The sequence below is a fragment of the Piliocolobus tephrosceles genome, unplaced genomic scaffold, assembly GCF_002776525.5.
Source record: "Piliocolobus tephrosceles isolate RC106 unplaced genomic scaffold, ASM277652v3 unscaffolded_1489, whole genome shotgun sequence".
Lineage (NCBI taxonomy): Eukaryota > Metazoa > Chordata > Mammalia > Primates > Cercopithecidae > Piliocolobus > Piliocolobus tephrosceles.
Window position 1 is genome coordinate 2,217 of NW_022296409.1, and position 12,648 is coordinate 14,864.

Here is a 12,648-nt window from a genome sequence, read left to right on the forward strand (position 1 = left end):
AGTCTCAGTGGTCCATGTCACTTAAGTGGCTTCATTTAGCATCTCTGGGCCTTGATTTTCTCATCTATAAATTGAGTGGAGAGCCAAAGAAATCGAACAGGAGTGCATTCAGGTGTGTGTCTGATGGGGCAGAAGCACAAAAATGAAAGCAAATGAGAATAAGTCTCAAATCCTGTGTGACCAGCATTGCTCTGTGTATTTATTCTTATTGACTGAAGTTGTTTATGCTACCGGCCCTAATGCAGCCAACATCACTCATTAACTAGCATATGACTTCTCCAGGATTCCTTTTGCCACCCACTGCTGATCTTCTGATCCGTTTACGATGCTCTCTCTGTGTCCCCAGAGTCAGCGAAAGGCTTGAGGTGCCGCTGCGCAGGAGGATTCTGCCATTTGTTATAATGTCACCTTGGGTCCTGCACCTTTCGTGGTTGACTCTGCTGGATCTGCTGCCGCTGAGCTTCCAGTTTCAAGAAAAATACGCTCAGAACTTACTTTGAGAGTTAAAGGAAATTCTTGCTACTCCTGTACCTTCTCCTCAGTTTCCTTTTCTCATCCCAAATAAATACCTTCTCGCAAGATTTCTGTCGTTACATCTCTTTCACCTTTGATATGTCTTTGTGCCTCAAGACACTTGGGATGCACCTTCCAGAATCCTCAAGTTTTAAACAAAAGAACATTCCAGATTCTAGGAATTTCAAGCAGGAGTTTGGGCTTCAGATTCAAATGGAAATGAAGGCCCAAATCACACCATCAACCTCCCCATCCACTGCTCTGTATTTTCACTCTGCCTCATTGTCTCTGGATCCACTCTCAAAGAGCCCCTGTGTGCTGGGCAAACAATCATTGTCAGCTTAAAGTTCATGCAGTCACAAAATCATTTCTACTCAGGACAAACCAGCATGGTCTGTGCTAAAGAATTGGAGTTTAATCAAATGTGTTCAAGTCACACGTTTGCCTTTTAAGACATAGGGTTACAGGAGATTCGCTGAAACAACTTTAAGAGGGAAATGGGTTGTTAGCAAAGGCGGGATTAATGGTAGGGAAAGCGCAGCAGCCCACACCGCGATGGCCTCATTAAGAGCACCCTCCAGTCACGTCTACTAAGACCTGGATTTCACACCCATAAAGTCGTCTTCACACCCACAAAATGCAAACGCACAAATGCTCCACTGCACTTTGCAACACGCATTCTCTTGTGTTGCCTTAACACCTCTGAGAACCTGATTCTGCCTGGAAAACACAGCTTCAGAGGAGATAAGGGATGAGGGAGGGAAAGCGATTCACCAGGAACACGGCAGCCTTCTTGTTGCTGCAGGGTGCTGAGGCAGCTCAGGCTTCCAGGCACCCCACTGAGACACTGCATGGATGGGGAAGCCCATGCAGAACCCAGGGAGGACAGAGTGGGTGCCGACCTCCAGTGCATTTCCCCTAGCTCACCCAGGGTTTAACCTTTCCTGCCTTTGTCTTCAGGGAAGTTGAGACCTACAGCCCTCCCTATTACAACAGTGTGATTCCTATTTCACCAGACTTCAATAGGCGCTTCCTTCACATTTCTAAAACATCTTGGTGAATTTTTTTTGGACAATAAATGAAATAGGTTTCTTTTGCTATATCTTTTCTGATTTTCTAAACTTGGCTTACAAGCAAATCCAGAAGGAAAGAGATCTGAAAAGTACTCATTCCATTTTAGGAATACCTGAATTTTTTCCTTTTTCACTAAGAAACAACCAACTCATGAAGAACCTAAGGGAAAGAGCTCACTCTAACATTTCCTCTCAGTCACCCTCCCAACCTCTCAGTGCTGTATCCTCCTGGCTGACAGTGACCCCCACCTTTGTTTCAGCCCTCCACCCCGTGCCTGCAATAAATGACTCTTCACTTGAGTTTTGTTTTCAGTTATTTGGCAGTTATTTGGCACTCCACCCTGCTTCCTCACCTGAGGGAAGGAATGAAGGAGCTCTCTGGGGCCTCTTCCTCAGGGGCACTAATCCTATTCATGAGGACTCCACCCTCCTGAACTTATCTCCTCCCAGAAAGCCCCACCTTTTCATGCTATACCTGGGGGAGGGATTTCAACACATGAATTTCAGACAGACAAAAACATTCAGGCTGCAGCACCGTACAATACAGAGGAAGTGAAAGATACGAACTTCTTATGTCCTTAGCCCAGCAAACGCCGTGGTGCGAAGTCAGGTGTGTTCAACTGGTCAAGATGTCACCCAACGTAGATTCAAAAGAAGAGGATTTCACCTCCATTTTTATGTGGAAAGAGTCAGGGATTTAGGGCCACATTTCAAAACAGCTCAAGGAAGTTATTTCTTCATGGTTTATTGTAAAATTGCTGCAGACGACAACAATAGACACGTAGACAACCTGAGAGAGGCAGCTGGGAAAGGCAGACAACGTGCAGGGAACTTGGAGTTCCTGCCTGTCCCAGCTGAATCTGCAGGCCCGGGAGTCTCTGTGTGGCACAGGCAGGACCAGGACCCGCCCTGCAGGATGGTGGACAAACGGCTGAGGGGAGGGACAGGGCGGTGCACTCTGAGGAACTGGAATGTGGCCAGTTCTCCCCAGAGCTCATTCCCAGACAATCCCTCTCTGCCTCATGCTAACAGGCACGCTGTGTTCCACAACAGCCCTTTCCTACCGGTGCAAAACCAGGTCTCAGGGCCGTGCCAAAGGTCCACACACACTGTCTGCTGGGGCCACCAGACAGCCTCAAAGTGTGTGGGAATATTCTTGCTGCTCTGGAGGCCTCTCTCCTCTCATGGGCACACCTGCACCCTCACCCACTGTTTCTGTAGAATATTTCCTTCCACCTGATGATGTCAAGGCACTTAGGGAGAGTTCACACTCACTTCAATATTCCCTGGAACTTCAAATGCATGTGTATGAAAGACCAGCTTAAGCCATGTCTACTGACACTGGGTGTTGACACCGGTGGAGAGAATGGGAAAATGGGGATGGCGGGGAAACTGAGGGTAAACATGGAAGAGAAAGTGTTGCAAAGATGTGGCGGGAAGTCAGGGACCCCAAACAGAAGAGCCGGCTGAAGCCATGGCAGAAGAACATAAATTGTGAAGATTTCGTGGACATGTATTAGTTGCCCAAATTAATACTTTTACAATTTCTTACACCTGTCTTTACTGCAATTTCGGAACATAAATTGTGAAGATTTCATGGACACTTATCAGTGAATAAGTGAAATCAATACTCTTGTGATTTCCAATGCCTGTCTTTATTTTAATCTCTTAATCCCATCATCTTCATAAGCTGAGGATGTATGTCACCTCAGGACCCTGTGATGATTGCGTTAACTGCACAAATTGGTTAAACAATATGAAATCTGGGCACCTTAAACAAGAACAGGATAATAGTGATGTTCAGGGGACAAGGGAGATAACCATGAGGTCTGGCTGCCTCAGAACCAGGTGGAACAGAGCCATATTTCTCTCCTTTCAAAAGAAAATAGGAGAAATATTGCTGAATTCTTTTTCTCAGCAAGGAACATCCCTGAGAGAGAGAATGCATTCCTAGGTGGATGTGTCTAAAGTGGCCACTCTGGGGATGTCTGTCTTTTACGGTTGCAGATAAGGGATGAAATAAGCCCGGGTCTCCCGTAGCACTCCCATGCCTATTACGACGAGGAAATTCCCGCCTAATAAATTTTGGTCAGACCGGTTGTCTGCTCTCAAACCCTGTCTTCTGATAAGATGTTATCAATGAAATGCGTGCCTGAAACTTCATTAGCAATTTTAATTTCACCCTGCTCCTGTGATCTCGCCCTGCCTCCATTTGCCTTATAATACTGTATTACCTTATGAAACATGTGATCTCTGTGACCCACACCCTATTCATACACTGCCTCCCTTTTTAAAAATCACTAATCAAAACTTGCCGGTTTTGTGACTTGGGGGACATCATAGAACCTATCAACATGTGATGTCTCCCCTGGACAACCAGCTTTAAAAATGTATCTCTTCGTACTCTTGCCCTTTATTTCTCAAACCGGCCAACACTAAGGGAAACAGAAAAGAACCCACATTGAATTATCGGGGGTGGGTTCCCCACCACAAAGACTTTTAGACAAAACTCCTGATTGTTTAAACTCCAGAGTTCTGCCAACGTTCTAGGGCAGTCCGAAAAGAATGTGAAAGGGACTGCAAGAGAAGAAGCCCTGTGCTCGTTGGGATGAAAGTTTGAAAGCCACTGGACAGGGAACAGGTGCAACCTCAACAGGCTGGGAACCCAATGGGTCCTGGGAATGGAGTGCCACGCACGAGCCTGCAGTGCTCACCACTGCAGCGAAGCCTGGGAGGGAAGGACATCAGGACACTAGGTTAGGGGTGAGGAAGGCAGAACCAGGAGACACCAGTGACTCGGAGCCACTTGCAGCGCATTCTGTGCTCCCTGAACTCCTAAAATCACTCTGGATGCTGCTGGTACGGCTGCTGCTGAACCAGACACACAGAAGCTGACAGGCTGTGCAATAGCAGCAGTAAACAGAATACCCAGAACCCACATCCTTTCTTGTGTGAACACCTGGGAAGACCACCGCCACCAGGATGGCCCCAGCATCAGACAACAGCGCCCCTGCCCAGGAGATCATCCAGGAGACGTCAGCTTCATAGGAACCAGACACAACAATGAATCTCATTATTTTGCAACTTTTCTTTTAGATTTCTGGGTCCATCTTCAGGTTTGTTATATGCAGGGTGAATCTATAGGGCAATGTTGAGGGTGTGGGTACAACTTACCTCATCACCCAGATAGACAGCATACTACACAATAGACAGGTCAACAACATTTGCCCCCCTCCCTCCCTGGTCCCTCTTCCAGTCCGCTGCAGCTAAGCCTGGGAGGGAAGGACATCAGGACACTGGGTTGGGGGTGAGGAAGGTAGAACCAGGAGCCACCACTGACTCAGAGCCACTTGCAGTGCATTCTGTACTCCCTGAACTCCTAAAATCACTCTGGGTGCTGCTGCTTTGGAAAATTCTTCCTGCCTTTATGTCCATGAGTCCATGATTACCCACTGTGTAGCTCCCACTTACAAGTGAGATCATGTGATGTTTGGTTTTCTGCTCCTGCTTTAATTCACCAAGGATAATGGCTTCCAGCTGCATCCGTCTTGCTGCAAACGACACAATTTCATTCTCTTTTATGACTGCAGTATCCCATGGCGTATGTGTACCATATTTTCTTCAACCAGTCCACCACCAATGGGCATCTAGGTTGATTCCATGTCTTTGTTATCATGAATGATGCTCTCATGAACATATGAGTGCATGTGTCTTGGTGGAATCAGAGTTTTGTTTTCAGTTATTTGGCTGATCTCTAAACTGCTTGCCACTTGTGCCTGAACACATTAACACTCCCCCAATAGTGTATAAGTGTTTTCTTCTCTATGCATTCCTGCCAATATCTGTTATTTTTGACTTTTTAATAACAGCCCTTCTGACTAGTGTGAGGTGGTATCTCTTTGAGGATTTAATTTACATTTGTTAATGATCGGTAATGTAAAGCATTTTCGTATGTTTGTTATCCTCTTGTATGTCTTTTCTTGAGAAGTATCTGTCCATGCCCTGGCATAAATTTTAAAGGGGTCATTTCTTTTTTGCTTACTTATTTGTTTAAATCCCTTGTAGAAGAAAATGACTTTGACCACAACGTCACCACCAACCAGTCTCTCGTCTACAGGTACGGACCTCACCATCCCCAAGACATGGTGTGGGGTCATATCCAGTACCCAGACTCTTGCCTTGCTGCTTCCTTTACCTCGTTCTTTGCTGGGTACCCCAACGGTGACATCGTTGAATAGAATGCTGAGTTCACCATTTGCCTTCACTGTAATCCCATTACTTTAAGATGCAAGGAACTCTCAGAGCCTCAGTCATATTATAAGGCTGCCGTAGAAGCTAGGCGAAAACTGTGAATGTGGGAGATCTGTGTGTACCAACCCTACGCCCAAATCTAAACAGCCTTGGCACTAATAGCACTCATGCAGTGCTGTGGAAATGCTGATGGACTGGAGTGTGTCCTGTGTGCAGGAAGCAGGTCCAGGTTTCACTTCTTTCAGAAACGGGACATTTCCAAAATCCAGAGACCCTCCTCACTTGCAAACACACCCTTTCATATTCTGCCCCTATATCCTCATCCTTGGACTCCTCCAGGCACCTACTAATGCCCCAGGAAATAAAACCATCGCCAGGGCCTCAGTCTCCCTAAGCAGCCCCAATTTCTTCTTATGCTGGGATGAGACTAGTGCTCACTTCCTCCAGTGCTGAAGGTCCTGGGCCTGCCACACATCAGGAACTCTCTGCTTCCTCAGAGGGACAGCTGATCCCACTGCTCTGCCACAGCGACCACCCCTAGCAAGGCTTGAGACAACTCCTCCTTACTTAAGGTTGAGACAGACACTGTACTTCTCCATCCACTACACCCGGTTCTCCATAGCCCAATGCCTGCTGCCTTCACATAGAGCTACAGGGGAGGCCCTGAGCACCCAGCCTGCTGGATCAGTGTTGTACAGGACCCTCCTATGTGAGCAGGGGCTGCCCAATCTGCACACTGGGTTCAGAAACCTCACCATAGGTATTTATTGCCTCAGGAGTGACTGCATTCTTTTCCCATTTTTAGAAACCTTATCCCATCTACCTCACTAGGAGAAGGAGGAGGAGGGTTGGTATTGGTGCATTTTGAAATGTGCATTAGTCTCCCTAGGGCTTCTCCTCAAATAACACATGAGGGACCACAGGAGCTAAATCCTGTGCATCTCAAGCGAACAGTGATCATCCTACTCAGGCTGTGTGTATGGAGACTCATAAGCCTGCCCAAAATTGGCTAGAGAGCAAGGAAATTGAGCACACAGCACCAGGTGATGCCAGCTAACACCCATCTTGCTGCCACCTTGGCCGCCCCCCTGAGAGACTTCCAAGAGATGTTAGTTCTCAAGCAGCAAACCCAGGAGTCCTTGGACCGGATGGTCCTAGAAACTCGGTTAGCCTTAAACTGTCCATTGCCCAAGCAATGAGGCAATTGTCTGCTCTAGGGAACCACATGCTGTGTGCACATCCTTAACAAACCGACACAACCTGCCCTGCCTGGAAACACAAGCCAAGGTGGTATTCAGTCTCCCCCATGTGTTCTGCAACATCCCAGCACAGCCTTCAGCTTTCATGTGTTGTTATGGTGAGAGCTCAGGTACTGTGGAGGCTGGTTCAGGGCAAGGTTCCTCATCCTCTCCTGGGCCTGGATGTCTATCGTGTCCTTGTCTCTCTGACACAGTGTATCCTGTGACACGCAGGCCAGGCTCTCCTGGGGGCTTTAAATTATCCCTTGATGCAGTGAACCCAGCCTCAGCCACCAGCACAAGCATCTCAGGGTCCATTGTGTAAGGAATCATGGAGAATCCATCATTGGTTGCTGCCTGGGCCTGGCCAGGGCTGACCAAGGCAAATGAGGGGACCCTCTGTCTGAACCCGAGCTTCCCACCAAATTTCTCAACTGCTCTTGCCAAAAGAGTTATTTAATATACCCAATGGAAAGTAACCCAGGATATTAGGACACTTGATCCCAAAGGACTCTTAAATAGGGAAGTCGTCTGCTGTTTGTGCACGGCTGCTCTTGCTACAGGAGACCCGGGACAGAGGACTGCTGTCTTCCTTCTCTCTTCACTCTGATTAACTTGAGGATCTGTAAGTAACACGAAACTTTAACTTTCACATAGACGTTTGAACATTGAAGCTGTGCCCCCAGTCTGACCTGTGACTCCTGGGCCAGCACAGAGGGACCCAGTGGGTGATTCCCTGCTGTGCTTTTCTGTCTGAACCTCTGGGGGCTGCTGAGCATTGGCTACCAGCTCAATTGATAGAGAAACTCAAGGAATTTCCTTCTAATTACATGTGTCCTACTTGACACGTCCAACAGAGACAGCAATAGCTCCTTAAAACATCCTTTTATTTGGAGAGAAACCGATCCTACTCCTTGGCCTGTTTTTCAATCAGACATTTGTTATTTCCTACTAAGTTGTTTGACTTCCTTATGTATTTAGATATTTATACTTTTTACCACTTAGAGTTTGCAACTATTGCCTTTCACTTTCTCAGTTGCTTTTTCACTCAGTTGATTATTTGTTTGTTGGTTTGTTTTTGGATGTGCAGATGCTTTAAGGTCAATGCAGCCCGACTTGTCTCTTTTCTCGTTTACTCCTGTGTCTTTGGTGTCATAGCAAAGATGTCATTACCAACATCCATGTCAAAGCGTTATCTTCATATGTTCCTCTCGTCATTTTACGGTTTCAGGTCTATGTGTGGGTCTTTGCTCCATTTTGAGTTGGTTTGTGTATATAGTATATGATAACGGACCACATGTATCAAACATCAAATCCTAAGGTGCAGGACAGTAGATATATACCATTTTTAATTCTTATTCCCATCTCAGTAGAGCTGGAAACAAATTTCTGGCTGTAGACGAGCTTTTTACCTCGATATCACTGTGTTCATTTCACCTATCGCATGGTAAGGTCATTGTCCTCTTCACACTGGCCCCTGCAGGAGGCTACTCACCCCACGCCTTCATGAGAGTGGTCAAGCCATTGATGCCTACAATAAATGACTCTTCACTTGATAGGAATTCATGCCTGCTGCCAGAGTGTAGACCTATAGAGAGTAGTGGGACCATCTGAAGGAAAGGACATATTTGTGTCCTGAACTTATTGAACAAAGCACTGCTGTTATCCTTTGGTAGAACAGTAAAAAGTAAATATGTCATGAGGTGAGAAACAGGAGAAAGATGCCAGGATCCTCATCATCACCATCCTCTCCACCCAGCACAGATACTAAACATAGAGATTCAAACTAGAGTGAAAGCTGGGAGAGCAAAGGAAGAAAACATGGACATTGAGAACAATGGGATCCCACACAGTCTCCAGTGGAATGCACACCACCTCTGAGAAGGTTCAAGATTTCCTGTCTCTGAGTCTTCTCTCTGCAGACATAGAAATCCAGGCTAACTCCTCTCTCCCGACTTGTCCGCTCCTGCTCTCCGTCCTCCAGGTCACTCCAGCCATGAGGACCTTTGCCCTCCTCACTGCCATGCTTCTCCTGGTGGCCCTGCAGGCTCAGGCAGAGGCACGTCAGGCAAGAGCTGATGAAGCTGCCGCCCAGGAGCAGCCTGGAGCAGATGATCAAGGAATGGCTCATTCCTTTACACGGCATGAAAGTGCCACTCTTCAGCTTTCAGGTGAGACAGGTCGGCATGCAGAGCTGCAGGGTCTAGAGGGATGGATGGGAGACAGAGTCGGGAATAGAGTCTCAGTGGTCCATGTCACTTAGGTGGCTTCATTTAGCATCTCTGGGCCTTGGTTTTCTCATCTATAAATTGAATAGAGAGCCAAAGAAATCTAACAGGTTTCTGTCTTTAAAGACTTGAGGCAACTCTGCCTAGAGAGTAACCATTCTTTTATTCCTTTACCGCCTTAATAATCCTTTCACTTTACAAAATCAATAAAGTTAAAAAAATAAAACTTGCAATCAAGATATGTGTGTGAAATTCAGTAGGTTTAAGATATGAAGAGACACTCTGACTAGTACTTGATTCGAACAAGTCATCTTCATTACACGGAGAATATTTTACTGTATTTATAGAATAGTTTCTAAAAAGCAGAGCCAAGCCTAAGAGTGTGTTCAGGTGTGTGTGTGTGTGATGGGGCAGAGGCACAAAAATGAGAGCAAATGAGAATAAGTCTCAATCCTGTGTGACCAGCACTGCTCTGTGTATTTATTCCTACTGACTGAAGTTGTTCATGCTACCGGCCCTAACGCAGCCGACATCACTCAGTAGCTAGCACGTGACTTCTCCAAGATTCCCTTTGTCATTCTCTGCTGACCTTCTGATCCATTTATGATGCTTTCTCTGTGTCCCCAGAGTCAGCGAAAGGCTTGAGGTGCATTTGCACACGAGGATTTTGCCGTCTGTTATAAAACCGTTTGGGGTCCTGTGCTTTTCGTGGTTGACTCTGCCGGATCTGCTGCCGCTGAGCTTCCAGAATCAAGAAAAATACGCTCAGAAGTTCCTTTGAGAGTTGAAAGAAATTCTTGTTACTCCTGTACCTTCTCCTCCATTTCCTTTTCTCATCGCAAATAAATACCTTCTCGCAAGATTTCTGTCTTTACATCTCTTTCACCTTTGATGTGTCTTTGCGTCTCAAGACACTTGGGATGCATCTACCAGAATCATAGGTTTGAAACAAAACAAAATTCCAAATTCTAGGAATTTCAAGCAGGAGTTTGGGCTTCAGACTCAAATGGAAATGAAGGCCCAAATCACACCAACAATCTCCCACCCACTGCTCTACCTTTCACTCTGCCTCATTTTCTCTGGATGCACTCTCAAAGAATTCCCATGTGCTGGGCAAACAACTGTTGTTAGCTTAAAGTTTATGCAGTCACAAATTCACTCCTCTGGAAAAAACCAGCATCCTCTGTGCTAAAGAACTGGAGTTTTATTGAACATGTCCAGGTCACACATTTGCCTTTTGAGACATAGGGCTACAGGAGATCCACTGAAGCAACTTTCATTAGAAGAGAATGCAAAGGCAGGAAGCATGGAACAGAAAGCACAGCAGCCCACACCAGGATGTCCTCATTAAAGGCATCCTCCAGCCACGTCTACTAAGACCAGAATTTCACACCCATAAAGTGTTCTTCACACCCACAAAATGTACATGCACAAATGCTCCACTGCACTTTGCAATGTGCCCTCCCTTGTGTTGCCCTAAAGCTGCTGAGAACCTGATTCTGCCCGGAAAATACAGCCTCTGAGTGGATAAGGGATGAGGGAGGGAAAGCATTACACCAGGAACATGGAAGCCTTCGTGTTGCTGCAGTGTGCTGAGGCAGCTCAGGGGTCCAGGTACCCACTGAGACACTACGTGGATGGGGAAGTCCAGGCAGACTCCGGGGAGGACAGAGTGGGGAATGATCCCTGACTTCTTGTTTAGACGGTGAAGGACACAAATAGGGAAGCAGGTTGTGAAGCCCAGGAGCCTTCTCTGGGCTCTGGTGACTGCCACAGACCTGGAATCACGTGGTCCCTGAATTAACTTTCCATGTTATTTTGAACTATGTACTGGGTCAAGATGACTGTATATTGGGGCATCTGCCAGAGGTCCAGCTGGCTTTCTCCCAAGCATCTGAGGTCTCAGCTAAAACTTCACTTGGTCACTGAGGTCTTTTCTGATCTCTCCATTTTAAATTGCAACAAGTTCCCCCCGTCACCTCCATTCCTCGGATTTTCTTCATTGCTAACTATAGAATTGCAACCATCTCACCCCCCGTACACTTCACGTACTATCTGCAACATTGGTCTCCTTATCTAGAAGGGAAGCTGCATGTTTGCTTATTGCTGTACCAGAGTGCATGGATGACTGCAACATAAAGTAGGGGGCTAATCAATTAATTCTGATTACATTAACTAATTACAACTAATAGCACATCAAACATTAAATTATTTATGAATTGTTACTACTAAATTCCATAGGAAAAAGCTAAATTCAATGGAGGTACAGCAGTCCATGTCTCTAGACCCTACGACAGCACACCTTTAAAAAACAAAATAGGCCGGGCGCGGTGGCTCAAGCCTGTAATCCCAGCACTTTGGGAGGCCGAGACGGGCGGATCACAAGGTCAGGAGATCGAGACCATCCTGGCTAACCTGGTGAAACCCCATCTCTACTAAAAAAATACACAAAACTAGTCGGACGAGGTGGCGGCGCCTGTAGTCCCAGCTACTCGGGAGGTTGAGGCAGGAGAATGGCGTGAACCCGAAAAGCGGAGCTTGCAGTGAGCTGAGATCCAGCCACTACACTCCAGTTTGGGTGACAGAGCGAGACTCTGTCTCAATCAATCAATCAATCAATCAATAAAAACATTCAAGGCTGAAAGATGAAAATTCATCATGGGTATGATTTGGCATCATGAAGCTTTAGGACTTTAGAAGAATAGGCCATTCTGGCTAGAGGTGGCAAAAAGATTTCATGTGAATCTTCAAGTACAACACGAATACGTTTAAAACATGGAGAGATTAAAAGAAGAAGCAGAGTAAAATGTTTGGTGGACACAATGGTATCAGGGCAAGAGCGATGCAGGATGAGGGTCGACTCCACTGAATTTAGAGGAATGGATGTTGCCAGACAGAAGGTTGGAGGAGAATTCAGGCTGATGTGCTAAGAAGCCTCCATCAATCCAAGGGAAAGGGCCAGACGAGGACGGAGCCTCCCTGCTCCTCTGTGTGGATGAGGGCACACTGGGAGCACCACATGTGGCTTCTGCTCCTGCAATTAGGATGGGCGATGACTGCTCAAACTCTTGGACAGAGAATTCAGGGAGAGGTGTGAGGGTCTCTAAACAACCAGGGCCACTTGCTCGGCCTCAGATGAGGCACAACACTGTTTACTGGGATGCACGGACACTCTAGGATTACTAATGACATACAAGACCTTTTCTACCTGAAATGAGCCACTCATGCTGCAGGACAAGGAAATAAGGAATAAGAAAGACGCCTCATCCCTTTAAATGTAATTACTCAAGGGGACAGCAGCCCTGTCTCTGTAGGCAGGTAGGAGCCTAACTCCAGTAAGCACAA

General features: G+C 46.5%; 1 long non-coding RNA gene across 1 annotated transcript in view; it reads left to right on the top strand.

The window, feature by feature from the left end:
* Nucleotides 1–7,561: 7,561 nt before the first annotated feature.
* The window catches only part of LOC113220530, a 5,874-nt gene continuing 787 nt past the window's right edge, over nt 7,562–12,648 (top strand). Inside the window, exons 1-2 of the long non-coding RNA XR_003307392.2 lie at nt 7,562–7,700; nt 9,060–9,246. This is a non-coding gene — a long non-coding RNA (uncharacterized LOC113220530). The remainder of the gene's footprint in view (nt 7,701–9,059; nt 9,247–12,648) is intronic.